We start from the raw sequence: 14,153 nt of genomic DNA on the forward strand, positions 1-14,153 counted from the left end.
TCGGTCTGCGGGCTGGTGCTCTAACCACTGAGCCACCGGCCAGGGCCACTTGTTCTTTCTGGACTTCCCGCTGTGAGGTCAGCTCTGGAAATGTCCTCCGAGGAATCTGTTGGGCACAGAAGGTCCCTGGTGGCTGCTCTCAGAGTAACTCCCTGGAGAGTCCACAGGGCAGGCAAAGCCCTTTGGCAACTTGATGGAAGGTCAACACAAAACAGAACCCAAACCAACAAGCAGCTAAACCTGGAGAGACGACATGAGGCCAGAGGGAGCCACAAGCTGGACTCCAGCCCCAAACCAGCAGTTTCCCCGTCTTTAGAGCGGACCCAGTGACCACAGCTGGGTCTGTGCCAGCGAGAACTCGGGCTGTGGAGTTTGGGTGAACACGTGAGGGTGGTCGTGCTGGAGCCTGGGTCCCTGCCGGGAGATGTGGGGGCCAGGTCCTGTGGCCGCCTGGCCTCTGTTGGACGCTCTGCCTCCTGCCCGTCCAGGGCAGTCACCACCACAGGTGGGGCTCCAGCTGGGACCAAGTCCTGACCTAACGCCTCATGGCCTCAGGGAACGCGTGCTCTGCAAACCTGAGCTTTTCCAACTGTGCACACGGGGTATTCTGGAAAAGCACAGAGCTTCCTGTGACCTCACATCGGGCATGCCCGCGGGGCTGGGATTTATGGACAGGTTTTGACCGAAGGGGAAATAAAATTTGCAGCTAGGAGTCGAAAAGCCTTGTGGGGCAGCTGAGGTTCTTTCTATGGCTTTTGCAAGTTGAAAACATGTTGGTCAGCTTTTAAGATGTGTGCATTTTAAAGACAGGGAGGCGGTTTTCACAAACACTTGTTCCTGTAGGTTTTATTGGGCACCTACTATGAGCTGGAAAAGCAAAACCAATGGCGTTCCATGGCGGCCGGAGCGGAGCAGCGGGAGAGCACGCGGGAAGGTTGGTTGTGGGCGCAGTGGCTCTGTGGGTGCTGCTCACACACGGCCCCGCACGGGGTGTCCCTTCCCGGGGGAACTCACGTGGCTGGCGGCGTGTCTCCGCTCCACGCAGGCCTCAGGCTGCCGTCTTGTCTCCGGAGGACCGCGGGGCGGCCTCCAGGGGCGCCTGCAGCGCCCTGTGCCTCAGCTCCAGCTTCCGAGCCCATTCCCCACGGAGCCTGGGACGCGGAATTCCACTGTGAGTCACCTTCCCAGGAGCCCGACAGCCAGGCTCCTCCGTGGGCACAGCCCCTGCGTGAGCACAGCTGCCCCTCCCTGGGCTGCGTCCCACCCAGCCGGCCGCTGTGACCTGGGGAGGTCGCAGAGAGCCCTGCAACCTCGGGCGGGCGGCCACTTCAGGGTCAGGGCCACGCCTGTCACGGAGGGTCTGTCTCAGACCCTAGACCCAGAGGGAAAGCACTTTGCCCCAGGAAGTAGCTTCTGGAAACTTCCGAGTCCCAGAGAGACTGAGCCACATCCTGAACGCTCTGCTTGGTGAGGCCCGGTTCATGCGGATGAGGGTGGGCCTGCCCCCCCTCGCCCCCAGCACCCTCACACTGCACCCACCTGTCTGCCCAGCCCGACCACCTCGGGAGGCAGCACAGTGTGGTCTGGTCACCACAGCACAAAGCACAGGTGACCCGGCTGCCGGGACGTCCGGGTCCAGGGACCAGGCTCCCCAGCCCTGGATGTCGGCCCACAGACAATGACCACCTGGTGCCTTTGGCCGGAGGGAGTGTGTGGTTTGGCTTTAGTGGTGGAGAGATGGGTGCTTGGCTCCGGCCGACCTCTGGGGTGAAGGCATGCACCCAGACACTTGTCCCGGCACCCAAGGGCCTGAGCGAGGAAGGCACCTCCGAGCAGCAGGTGGTTAGACCAGGATAGCAGTGCCCACGTGTGACGGGCCCACAAGTGACGGCCCCACACACGGCTGTCACGCTCCTGCCCCTGCACCAGGCCCTGGCAGCCGCTGGGTGCCTGTGAGGACGACTCAGGGGCTGCTGTGGTCCAGGGGCAGGCGTGTCCTGGCTGCGGTCTGTGGTCCTGATAACTAGCCGCATCTTTCCAAAGAGGCACAGACGTCCCGCCCACAGTCCCATCCCTGTTAGCCCAGGACCTTGGTGACAGACCAGCTGGTGCTGATGCGCCCTCACTGTTGGACCCAGAGCCCACTCCGGGCCGGCACCCCTGGGCAGAAGACCCAAAGGCTCCAGGGCCTGATGGCAGAAGAGGCGGGGACCAGGCCCTGAGACCCAGGAGGAGCCGCAGCTGGGAGGAGCGTCAGGGGGAGGACCCCTGAGAGCTGGAGTGGGGGCCACGCCATGTGGAGGGGAGGGCACCACGGCCCCCTTCCTATGCCTATCCAGGGCAGATGTCCCGAGTGGCAGAGCCCACCCCACAGCCAGGGGACCACAGGCGGGGGGGTGGGCCAGTGCAGCAACCAGACCTCTGGCAGCTGGAAGGTCAGCCCAGCTCTGTCCCGGCACCACCAGGATCCTCCTTCCCAGCCTGCTCCCAGGGCAGCCGCTGCTGGTGCTATTTGAGGAAGAGGCTGTGGCCACTTCGGTATCCTGGCCATTGGAGGCCGGTCTAGGTGTGAATTATGTGCTAATCTGCCCTCTTAGCTGTCCCTGAGATCAGATACCCTGGCTCTGCTTGTAAGGCCCCTCAGCAACAAGGTCGCGGGACCTGGCTGCAGAAAGAAAGAGATTGCTTTGGACCTGCAGTCCTGCAAATGTGTGGGAAGGAGTAGAATGAACACACTCAGTGGGAGCAATTGTAAGAATATCAGATAAAGCAGGACACGCCTCCATAACAAGTTCCACACATGCTCAGGAGTGTGAGAGTATAAGGGATGGGGTGTGGAGTGTGGGATGGAGGGATGGGGGATGGAGAGTGGGATGGAGGGATGGAGGGATGGAGAGTGGGATGGAGGGATGGAGGGATGGAGTGTGGGATGGAGGGATGGGATGATGGAGTGTGGGGGATGGAGGGATGGTGTGATGGAGTGTGGGATGGAGGGATGGAGGGATGGAGTGTGGGATGGAGGGATGGGGTGATGGAGTGTGGGATGGAGGGATGGGGGGATGGAGTGTGGGATGGAGAGATGGGGTGATGGAGTGTGGGGTATGGAGGGATGGGGTGATGGAGTGTGGGGTATGGAGAGATGGGGGGATGGAGTGTGGGGGATGGAGGGATGGGGGGATGGAGTGTGGGGTATGGAGAGATGGGGGATGGAGTGTGGGGGATGGAGGGATGGTGTGATGGAGTGTGGGATGGAGTGTGGGGGATGGAGAGATGGGGGATGGAGTGTGGGGGATGGAGGGATGGGGGGATGGAGTGTGGGGTATGGAGAGATGGGGGGATGGAGTGTGGGGGATGGAGGGATGGTGTGATGGAGTGTGGGATGGAGGGATGGGGGGATGGAGTGTGGGATGGAGGGATGGGGTGATGGAGTGTGGGATGGAGGGATGGGGGGATGGAGTGTGGGATGGAGAGATGGGGTGATGGAGTGTGGGGTATGGAGGGATGGGGTGATGGAGTGTGGGGTATGGAGAGATGGGGGGATGGAGTGTGGGGGATGGAGGGATGGTGTGATGGAGTGTGGGATGGAGGGATGGGGGGATGGAGTGTGGGGGATGGAGAGATGGGGGATGGAGTGTGGGGGATGGAGGGATGGGGGGATGGAGTGTGGGGTATGGAGAGATGGGGGGATGGAGTGTGGGGGATGGAGGGATGGTGTGATGGAGTGTGGGATGGAGGGATGGGGTGATGGAATGTGGGATGGAGGGATGGATGATGGAGTGTGGGGAATAGAGGGATGGAGGATGGCACCCTGGGGTGTTTCTCCCACTTCCTCAGTATTGTGATTAGAAGCTGAGGTAATGTATGACATGAGATCTGGGAGTGCAATGCTGTTACTAGGGGGTGGGGGGGCAGGCAGGAGGCTGAGTGCCTGAGCTCTGAGCCTGAGCCCACGGGGTCTGCTCTCCTGTAGACCACCCAGCGCCGCCCTCCACCTACCTGTCCAGGGCGCTCCTACGGATCCGCTCGTCCTCTCTCTGCAGCTGCCGTGCGTGACGCTGGATTTTCTTCTCCCAGAACACCTTCAGCTCCTCTGCGTCGGAGACCACCCGTCTTGGGTGCTTCGAAGTGTAGCTTTTACTCATTTTCTGGAAGAGGGGAAATTTACAAGACTCGGCAGTTTTGTGCTGTGTTCTGAGAGCACAGGGGAGCCAGGAGAGCCAGCAGGCGAACAATAAGGATGCGGCTCAGCCCCAAACGTCGGCCTGCGCCTGGCATGCTAGCCTCCAGTTGTATGTTTGATAGAATATGGTAAAGCGAGGCTGACTGACGATCACCTCCCACCTGTTCCTTTGCACTGAAATGACCTGCGATGAGGGCATCAGTGGTCTCAGAACACAAACCCAGGACCTGCAAGACCGTCTGTACCGAAGGACCTGCTCTGACAGCTGCTCTGCAGAGAACGTGTCCGTTAATGCGGCAGTGGGAGCCCGTGGGCAGGCTGGGTCCCCCTCTCCCACCACCTGCCCCGTGTGCACCTGCCTGGCCTGGCCCCAGGCCTCTGTGGACCCACCCTGTGCTCTTGGAAGAGGTGATGGTGGGGGCGGGGGGCGGGCGGGACCCAGGGTCACCATCCGTCCAGAGCATGAGGCCTGGGGTTCTCTGAGTGAAGGAGGTGCCTGCTGTCTGCAGCTGCCTGAGCCCTGCCCTGGGCGTGAACTCCGACCTTCAGGGCTCAGGGGGCAGACAGGGCTGCCTTCACCACCTGTCTGCTGTGCAGTGGGAGCACAGGTGGCAGTTTCCCAGCGGGGGGCAGTCGCCCCGTTTGGGGAGGCACGGGGAAGTTTGGCACCGGCTCGGGCCGTGCTGAGCGGGGCGGGAGCATCTTGGAAATGCGCTGTGTGATGCCAAGCCGGCGGCGGCGTTGCGGTGGCCGTGATCGTGATCGTCAGCTCTGGACGCAGGTGCGATGGCCAGGTGTGGGCCCCTCCCCCCCTCCCAGGCCCTCCCAGACCTGCCCTTCCCCAGGGGGCGCCGAACACACACATCTGTGCTGAGCGAATTCAAGGAAGGAAACCGGGCTGAGATGGTGCTGACTGTGGGCTTTGCTCCACGGCTGGGAGGGGGGTGAGGAGGGGACTCTCGGACCCACTCAAGGGTCTGGGCAGGAACACCCCCCCCCCCCCGAGAAATGGGTTCATTGAAACCGAGTGGAAACGGAGCCGAGACCAGCTGCTCCTGGCTCAGCCCGTCAGCCCCAGAGCTCCTCGGGTGGGAACCCACAGGCAAGGGGACCCGGAGAGCCGGGAGGGCACAGCGAGGAGACACCCGAAGGCAGGTGAGCCGTGGAAGGTGAGCACCAGCGGCTTCTCCGCCAGAGCATTCGCATCACAACCCTGAGTGGGAAAGTTATAAACAAAGTGGAATTCCCCTCCGACGGAGCTTACGTTTCAGTCGCTTCTCACCCAAACCGGGACACCTCCTGGGTGGCGGGCGCCCTCGGGTGCCGTCTCCGTCTGGTGTGCCTAGGTGACTCCGGTCACTTCCTCTTATATGAGTTTGGTGGCCGGTCTTGGCGTCAGTTCGGTGCCGGAAAGACGACCTGCCTTCAGTCTGGCCGCGGCCCCTGGAGACCATCTGGCTCCCGCGGCATCACTGGTGGGCACGCGGCCCTCGGCGCCTGGTCCAGGAGCCAGCGGGCAGCGCGGTGCCTCTCTCTGCGAGAGTGCCGACAGGGGCAGAGCGCCTTCTCTCTCTCTCTCTCTCTCTCTCTCTCTCTCTCTCTCTCTCTCTCTCTCTTTTAAAATCTGTTTTTATTGATGCTTTAGAGAGAGAGGGAGAGAGAGAGAGAAACATCAGTGATGAGAGAAACATCATCGGTCGGCTGCCTCCTTCTGGGGATGGAGCCCACAGCCCGGGCATGTGCCCGATGGGAATCGAACCTCGAACTCTTGGTTCCTGGGTCGACGCTCAACCACTGAGCCACACCAGCCAGGCAAGACCGCCTTCTCTCCATGGCTAATCCCAAGAAGCCTCATAGACTGAGGTTTTTAAAAAAAGCAGTGTGTGTCCAACCCCTGATGTTAGCATGCAGGCGGAGGGTGTCTGAAGGGATGGTCTGCGAGGAACACATTGGCTATGCTTCTGGGAAGGCAGCACACCTGCAAGTGGCTGTCTTCTCATTTTTTTTCTCTCATTTTTTAAGCCTCTCGTGGAAGTGTTATACTGAGTGTGTGTTACTTGTAGAACCTGAAAACCAGAGCTAAAGAGGGAATTGGGGAGAACACCTTTGGCCCCTCAGTCGACGCTTTAACTCTGCATGTCCCCCGAGCTTCCCAATTCCCGCGTACGAATCAGGAGCACCCACTGGCACCAAAGAAACCAGTCTGTCACATTCCGAATAGACTTCTCCTGCCCCAACCCCCCCAAATCGAACAAGGCAGCCAAGGCCGAGTGTCTACAGAGCTGAAAACTGGACCCCCACCTCCTCTGCCCGGGCTCCCAGGGTCGCAGCTGGGATGCTGACCGGCTCCTGTCCTCTGCCTGCCCGGTGCCCACCTCCTGCCACCCACCCCCCCACGGCACATCTCGAGTCCCCTCCCTCGGAGTCTTCCTGGTCCCCTCGGACGCGGTCCCGGTGCTCAGTGCAGACAGTGCCCTGACAGTCGTCGCAGCCGCACGTGCAGGCACAGAATCCTGGGACAGGGTGCGCACCCGCCCATCCCGCCATCGGGGTGGGGCAGTGTGGTCTGGACCAGGGGCGGAGGCCACCGGGGCTTGTTCAGGGGACGGAGACGCACAGACGTGGGCAGAGCCCCACCGGTCCTGCAAACAGGACGCAGAGCCCAGCACAGCTCCTCCCGCACCTGCAGGCGCACACCCCGCGCTGAGGAGGGCCTTGGCGCCGGTCCCCGCGGGCTGGCCCACAGCCCAGGGCGCTGCCTTCCCTGGGGACATGGGACCCCGCACCTCGGCATCTGGGAGGGGCAGGCAATCCCGTGCTAATGTATTTGTGAACTAGGTGATACTGTGACTAGTTAGCACGCCACGAAAATGACACGTTTTGTTTAGAAGAGTCCCTAACACATGTTCCCCGCACCTCGAGGCTGGAGAATGCTCGGCGGGGAGCAGCCTTGGGGAGCGTGTGGCCCTGTGGGTGGCGGGCAGTGTTCTGAGCAAGGACAGCGCTGGGATCCACCTCCGCCAGCAGGTGCTGGTCGGAGACCAGGAAGCTGCTCAGGTCCCCTCAAGAGCAGCTGGTTCCCCTTTAAACCAGAGAACCAGCACCCCCACACCCCCTCGGCCTTAACCACCCCCCACAGGGCACCCAGGACGTTAACTGGCCTTCAGGTGTGGGGAGGCCGGAGTGGCCCCTGAGGCTGTGGCCCAGGCTCCCCCCCCTCCCCATGCTGTGCTCAGGGGCTCCCAGGCGGGGCCCTGGGTTCCGTGGCCCTGTCTCCTGGGGACCTGTGGTCCGTGTGCCAGAGGCTGCGGCTTCTCAGCTCCATCATGACGTCTCCCGTGCACATTGCCCCTGCACAGAGCGCTGGCCTCGCCTTGTCACCATCAGAGCCTCCCTGGGTGAAGCACTCTGGTTCTTGTTGACACAATGCAGAGAAACCAGCAAAAATGAAGAGTCTCAAAAAAAAGCGCCTTGGACAGAGGAGGGTGAGGGGGCTTGTCATGAACAGACGGTCTGTCCTGGAGGTGCTGCTACAGCAGGAAGTCTGTGGTTTCCTCCAGGGACCCAGGCCCTGCTCAGGTCTTCCCGACATGCTCGGCGAGGTCCTGCTTGGCCATCCCTTGTCCCTCTCTCAGACCCCACCCCAGCCCTCCCCCGCCCCAGAATTTGTCCCACTGGAATGCCGCTCCAGGGGCCGGGGGTCACTGCCGTGGGCCTTGGGCTGCGACCCTCCGTGGCCGTGCAGTGACCTCAGTGGCAGGAGCCAGCGTGTGACTGCGCTTCTGCTATCACCTCCTCCACTCCCTCCCCGTCCCTCCCGTCTGGTCCCGGTGTGACTGGCTGACTGTCCCGTGGGGAGGAGGCTCTCACCTGTTCACAGGAACTGGGGTGGGGCTGTGTCCAGATACGGGGTGTCCGGCTGGGCAGGTGCAGGTCTCTTAGCTCCAGTCTGCCATGGGAACCTGTGACGTGAGTGTGATGACAGTGCCCACGTGTCCTCTCAGATCCTGTGGAACAGCAGGGTCCCCCCAGGGCAAGAGTGTGTGGCCCCCAAGGCGGTGACCGCCTCCCTGTGTATCTTTGCACCTTTGTACGTTTGTTGTTGTTTTTATAAATATTTTCTTACTGATTTCAGAGAGGAAAGGAGAGGGAGAGAGAGAGAGAAACATCCTGGCAGGACATTTGAGAGAGAATCATCGATCGGCTGCCTCCTGCACACCCCACACTGGGATTGAGCTGGCAACCTGGGCATGTGCTCTCACCAGGAATCAAACCATGACCTCCTGGTTCATAGGTCACTACTCAACCACTGGGCCACGCCAGCGGGGCCCTTGGTGCGTTTTAGAGAGCTTAGGGGTGACCTCCTGGAGTGTGGCTGGGCTGCCGTGTGCCCTGGGAGCACCCTGTCCCCTCTTCCCTCCACCCATCCCTCCGACCGGCCATCCCACCGTGGGGGGTTATGGTGTGGTCCCACCATCTCCTCTGGCCGTCTCTGGGAAAGGATGGCGACCTGCAGCGTCTTAGAGTGAACCCCATCCCCCTCAGGGCACCGCTCCGGAGCTTTAGCCCCTGAGGACCCTCTGGGAGGGGGCGCAAAGGGGCTGAGGGCACAGCCCGCAGAGCCCGAGGGGCCACCAGAGGCCGTGGAGGCGGCTTTCCCCAGCTCGTGAGCAGGCCAGCTGCACAGACACGTGGGAACGTCTGCATCCACGCCCCCTGCCCCGCGGCCACCACGGGAGCCTGGCAGGACGTTTGTTTATGTGCTGTGTGCTCGGTGTGCCCTTCCTGACCTGGGCCTGCACTGGCCACCGTCACCCACAAGCCTACCCTGAGCCCAGCCCTGGTTTACAGGCGAGACTCCGGGTCCTTCCCCTGGTGACAGGTGAGGAGTCTGGATGAGGAGCAGGTATGGACTATATAGCACGTGGATATTGGCACATTTGCATCGAGAATTCTGTGACCGACTCTCTAAAACCTTGGACGGCAGTCACCTCCGGGGAGTGGAGGCCAGGAATCTGGGCAGGTAGGGGGCAGGAGAGTTTTCATTGTACACGCATTGGCACAAACTTGTTTAAACAGGTATATGCATTATTTTCTTGTGATAAGAATAACTTAAGAAGTGGGGAATCCCTAAACAAAATGATGCCTTTGGGAATGGAACTATACTATACGAATTTTAGAATATGCTAAAAAACATAAGGAGAATTTATCTACAGCTCATCTCGAACTTTGACCACCAAATGTTCGAGTTCCTCATTTCGCTCTGGGTCTCTCTTCTTCCATTCGCCACCCCTCCCCCCAAGGAGAACAGACACGTCGTTTTCATCTTATTTCCCAGAAACTCAGCATGTCTGCCCTGCTACTCTCAACTCTTCCTACACACTCAAACCTGCACAGTATTTGACGTGTGCACGCTTTAGTATTCACCTAACATGACTGGGTATTTAGACTGATTCCAATTTCTCGCCCCTATTTATAACTCTGCAATGAATTTGTACTTAGTCCTCTTCTTGTATTCCAGGCTATTGACTTATCTGGTATCGAGTCCTACAGGTGGAATTCAGCTCAGCGGGTGGAGATATTTTTAAGGCTCTGTACACAGTGCCAGTTGCTCTATTAGTCCCTGTGGGGATGCCAGCCGGGAAGGAGGGGCCTGCGGCATCATCCACAGAGGGGGGTGGCTGTGCTTTAACCCGAGAGGAATAAATTGGGATAAATTGTTGAGACATTGACTATTATCTTCTGTCCACCTGAAGATTTTTTAAAAATAGAGTAACATAAAAATAAGGTTTGCTTGATTTAAAGGGACAGGGTGATGGGGAGGTAGCGGGTCCCTGGCTTGAGGTCCTGGACCTGGCATGTGTGTCTGGCTGAAAGGACCTCTCTGCTTGATGCAGGACTATTTGTTAAAGCACCGTGTCCTGTTCTGTGTGCCACTACCCTTGCAACTGAAGAACGCCTCGTCAACGGGCCCCCCTGGGGGCTTCCCTGACCCTGGACTTCTGAGGAGCTCTGTCCCTCATCTGTCTGACCTCAGATCACAGGCGGGGCTCCCGTGCTGAGGGGCCCCAGGCGAGTGCTGAAGGCTGGACAGGCTTCTTGGCCCAGGCAGGGTCATTGGCTCAAAAAGCCACCTTCCCTCCCCGAGGTGCCGCGTTCCTGCTGGCAACAGAGCAACGGCATCGTCTCCCTTCGCTCATTTCATCTTAATGTTTTCATAGCTGCTGTAACCTGCTTGTCACCAAGGTCTTTTTAAATATATGTATTTTAATTGATTTCAGAGAGGAAGGGAAAGGGAGAGATAAAAACATCAATGATGAGAATCATTGATCAGCTGCCTCCTGCACGTCCCACACTGGGGATCGAGCCCACAACCCGGGCATGTGCCCTGACTGGGAATCGAAGCCATGACCTCCTGGTTCATAGGTTGATGCTCAGCCACTGAGTCACACCGGGTGGGCGCCAAGGCCTTTACAGCTTGACATCTGACTGTTCAAACAGCTGCCACCTGTTGTTCATCTCTTTTATCGCTGGCTTGGACCTCTGCATACTGACTTGTAAATACCCACCTAAGGTCTCGGTCAAGTCAATGACTGCAGCTTCCGTCCAAAGGAGCAGAACAGTTTACATTTAATGGCAGAAATGAATTTTTGGGTTGAAGTTATTTTTTTAAAAAAATATTTTATTAATTTTTTACAGAGAGGAAAGGAGAGGGAGAGTTAGAAACATTGATGTGAGAGAAACATTAATCAGCTGCCTCCTGCACAAATCCTACTGGGGATGTGCCCGCAACCAAGGTATATGCCCTTGACCTGAGTCGAACCTGGGGCCCTTGAGTCCGCAGGCCTACGCTCTATCCACTGAGCCAAACCGGTTAGGGTGGGTTGAAGTTCTTTCAAAGAGAGAGAGAGAGAGATTCAGAAAGCCGGGCATGCCAAGGGAACATTCTGGAGAGAACACAACTCATCAAAACGTCCCCAACAGCGAGTGTTGAAAACAGACATCTGTGTTAAAAAATATATTTAATCTTCCTTTTAGTGTTTATTCTGACAAATGTTATATGCAAGCAGAGAGGGTAAGACACAAACACTAATGAACTGCTGTTTATGTTTTTAAATTCCTTTCATTCTCAAAGCACCCAGTGAACTGATTGAGCCGATTGTTTTGGGGGTTTTTGTCATGGAAACTCTAATTTTTTGGACACTGAAAGCTGTTTTGGGTAGGTGAGATTCCTGGAGCCTGGCTCCGCAAACAGGGATGGACAGCTCTCTGTGAAATCCTCCCCGGAATTCTGCGGAGCCTCCTGGCCCAGCTTCTCAGCAACGAGCCCTGTTTTCTCCTCTTCAGCTGAGTCCGACGTGCACAATGTCTCGGTCTCCAAATGTGACGCTGAATACGCGATTCTGGGAGGAGCCCGTCAGTCTGTCGGCCAGAGGAGGCTGCGCGTGGGGCCCAGGCACCCACAGGCCTCTCCTGACGGATCAGAACAACAAACCAAGCCAAAGCCCAGAAGCCCAGTGCCGTCTCCTCCAGGGCTCCGCCCCCGCGTCCCTGGTCTGGAATGGGAGGACCCCCCTGGGTCTCAGCTCCAGGTTCAGATTGTAAAGTCGGGGTGTGGAAGGCGCAGCAGGACCCACCACCAGTGTGTTCTAGTTCAGGAGGTGCCTGAAATAGTCTGTATAGCCAAACAGAGTTTCCTAAAGTCCCTAAATTTCAGTTTGTAAGAGTGTGACATGTATTATTTAATTCCTACTACTTAAGCTATTAAAAAATTCTTGTGACGCCGAAACCGGTTTGGCTCAGTGGATAGAGCGTCGGCCTGCGGACTCAAGGGTCCCAGGTTCGATTCCGGTCAAGGGCATGTACCTTGGGTTACGGGCACATCCCTGGTAGGGGGTGTGCAAGAGGCAGCTGATCGATGTTTCTCTCTCATCGATGTTTCTAACTCTCTATCCCTCTCTCTTCCTCTCTGTAAAAAATCAATAAAATATATTTAAAAAAAATAAAAAAATAAAAAATTCTTGTGAGCATTTTGGTATTTTATAATCCGTGTTCCATTATATTGTGATACTTTTTAAACTCGCTATTTGAAGTGATTTTATTATTTTTTATTTGAAAGGAGGACTGAGTGTTTATTTCCATGCCAACCCAGCACAGACCTGGTAGACAGTGGTACCAGAGGGCAAGGAGGGAAGGCAGTGGCAGATGAAGCCAGACCCTGTGCCGGGCGGGCAGCCAGGCCAGGCCAGCAGGAGGCTCAGTACAGGAGCAGAAAAGAGGTGGGCCAGGTAGGCAAAAGCAGGAGGCACCAGGGGAGCCCTGGGCAGGAGGAAGAGAGAGAGGCAGAGAGGACAGCTGGCCGGCCAGCGCCGGGGGTGCCAGTCCTGGAGACGGGTGCAGCGTGGGCTCTGCAGCTCCAGGACATGCTTTTCCCTTGACTTCTTCAGGTGCTCCTCATCCGGGTCTTGCATGAACTCGGTGCCCGTGAAGTGGGCAAAGATGCGGAAGGAACGGGATTGGCCACCAGTCTTCCATCAGCCGCTGCTTGCTGTTGTCTGGGACCAGCGGTCCGAGCGGCTGTCCATTCTGCTGTGGGGTGCTGTCAGCCAGCAGGGGTGCCCCGAAGAGCCGTGCTGCCTTGTTGAAGGAAGTGCTGGGTGCAAAGGTGTACCCGGGGGTCCGAGGCAGGGGCCCGGGCCTTCCGACGTTTGCTCTGAGCCGTTGGGCCCTGCTGAGACCCAGGCTGAGGCGCTCCCCACAGGCTCGGATCTTGTTTTGGGCTTCAGTGTGCGTAAGGCGTCCAGCATTCTCACCCTCAATACTCAGCACCCAGTCGCCAACAGCTACCCCAGCCTGTGCAGCTTTGCCTCAGGCGTGAGCTGCGAGATGGAGAGGGGCACATTGAAGTCCTTGCCCCCTTGCAGCCGAAAGCCCCAAGGGGCTGGTCCCTCCAGCACCACCTTGAAGGAATCCATGGTGCCTGCCCCCGTTCTGCCCTGCCGGGGCACTGCTCGAGGGCAGGCTCCAAGCAGCCGCCTTGGGATCAGCCACCGAGTTCTGCTGAAGTGATTTTAGATTTACATCAGATAAGCCAAAGAGAAGAGAGGTTCCCACAGCTTTTCACCAGGAACCTCTGTGCCAGTGTCTCACGTCACCAGCACCCCCAGTTCTGACATCTCGTGTCACCAGCGTATCAAAGCTGAAGAGTTAACACTGCTTAATGCTCTCAACTCAGCCACAGTCTTTATTCAGCTTCACCAGTTTCTCACTGATACCCTTTCTCTGTCCAGGATCCAACCGGGTCCCACACTGCCCAGTCATGTCTCCTCAGTCCGCGCCATCTGGGACGCTCCCGTCCTTCCCGGGCCTTACGACTTTGATGCTTTGGGGGGTACAGGTCAGGCATCTTGAAGAATGTTTGTTAACCGGGTTTGTGTGATGTTTTCTCAAGATTAGATGGGTGCTATGCTTGCCCTCCCCAAGAACCTGGACTTGATGTTTGCCCTTTCTTAGGTCACAACATTAGGGCAACCGAAGGTCAATCCATCTCCCTGACGATGATATCGACCTTGATTACCTTTCGGCTCCACTGTAATGACTATTTTCCCCTGATGGAGATGCAAATACCCATTCCTCCTGGCGTTTAGCATCCATATGGAGCTCTTCCTGCAAGAATTATTACTGTGGCATGTTGATTTTCTATGACTCTCTTAACAATTATTTTTAAATTAAACTTATTGGGATGACATTGTTTAGTGACAAGTAAGTGTCAGGGTACAATTCTATAAAACATCATCTAAATATTGCACTGTGCGCTCACTCCCAGTCCCGTCTCCTTCCATCATCATGCATTTGACCCCTTCACCCTCTCCATCCTTCCTCACCCCCTTTTACATTTATTAGTTGGAATTGTTTTGTTGGAACGGGCTGTCCCTTCTCTCCCATTTACTTATTTTTTCAAAAGTTTTTTATA

At 57.5% G+C, this 14,153-nt stretch overlaps 1 pseudogene across 1 annotated transcript; it reads right to left on the reverse strand.

The window, feature by feature from the left end:
- Positions 1 to 1,048: 1,048 nt before the first annotated feature.
- Positions 1,049 to 13,202, reverse strand: LOC307106569 (PDZ and LIM domain protein 7-like; annotated as a pseudogene). The gene is made up of 3 exons: positions 12,340 to 13,202; positions 3,997 to 4,145; positions 1,049 to 1,151 (listed from the first exon to the last, which is right to left on the reverse strand). The product of its transcript is annotated as a PDZ and LIM domain protein 7-like (transcript).
- Between the last annotated feature and the right edge of the window lie 951 nt (positions 13,203 to 14,153).

This window comes from Cnephaeus nilssonii (genome assembly GCF_951640355.1).
Source record: "Cnephaeus nilssonii genome assembly, chromosome: 10".
NCBI lineage: Eukaryota > Metazoa > Chordata > Mammalia > Chiroptera > Vespertilionidae > Cnephaeus > Cnephaeus nilssonii.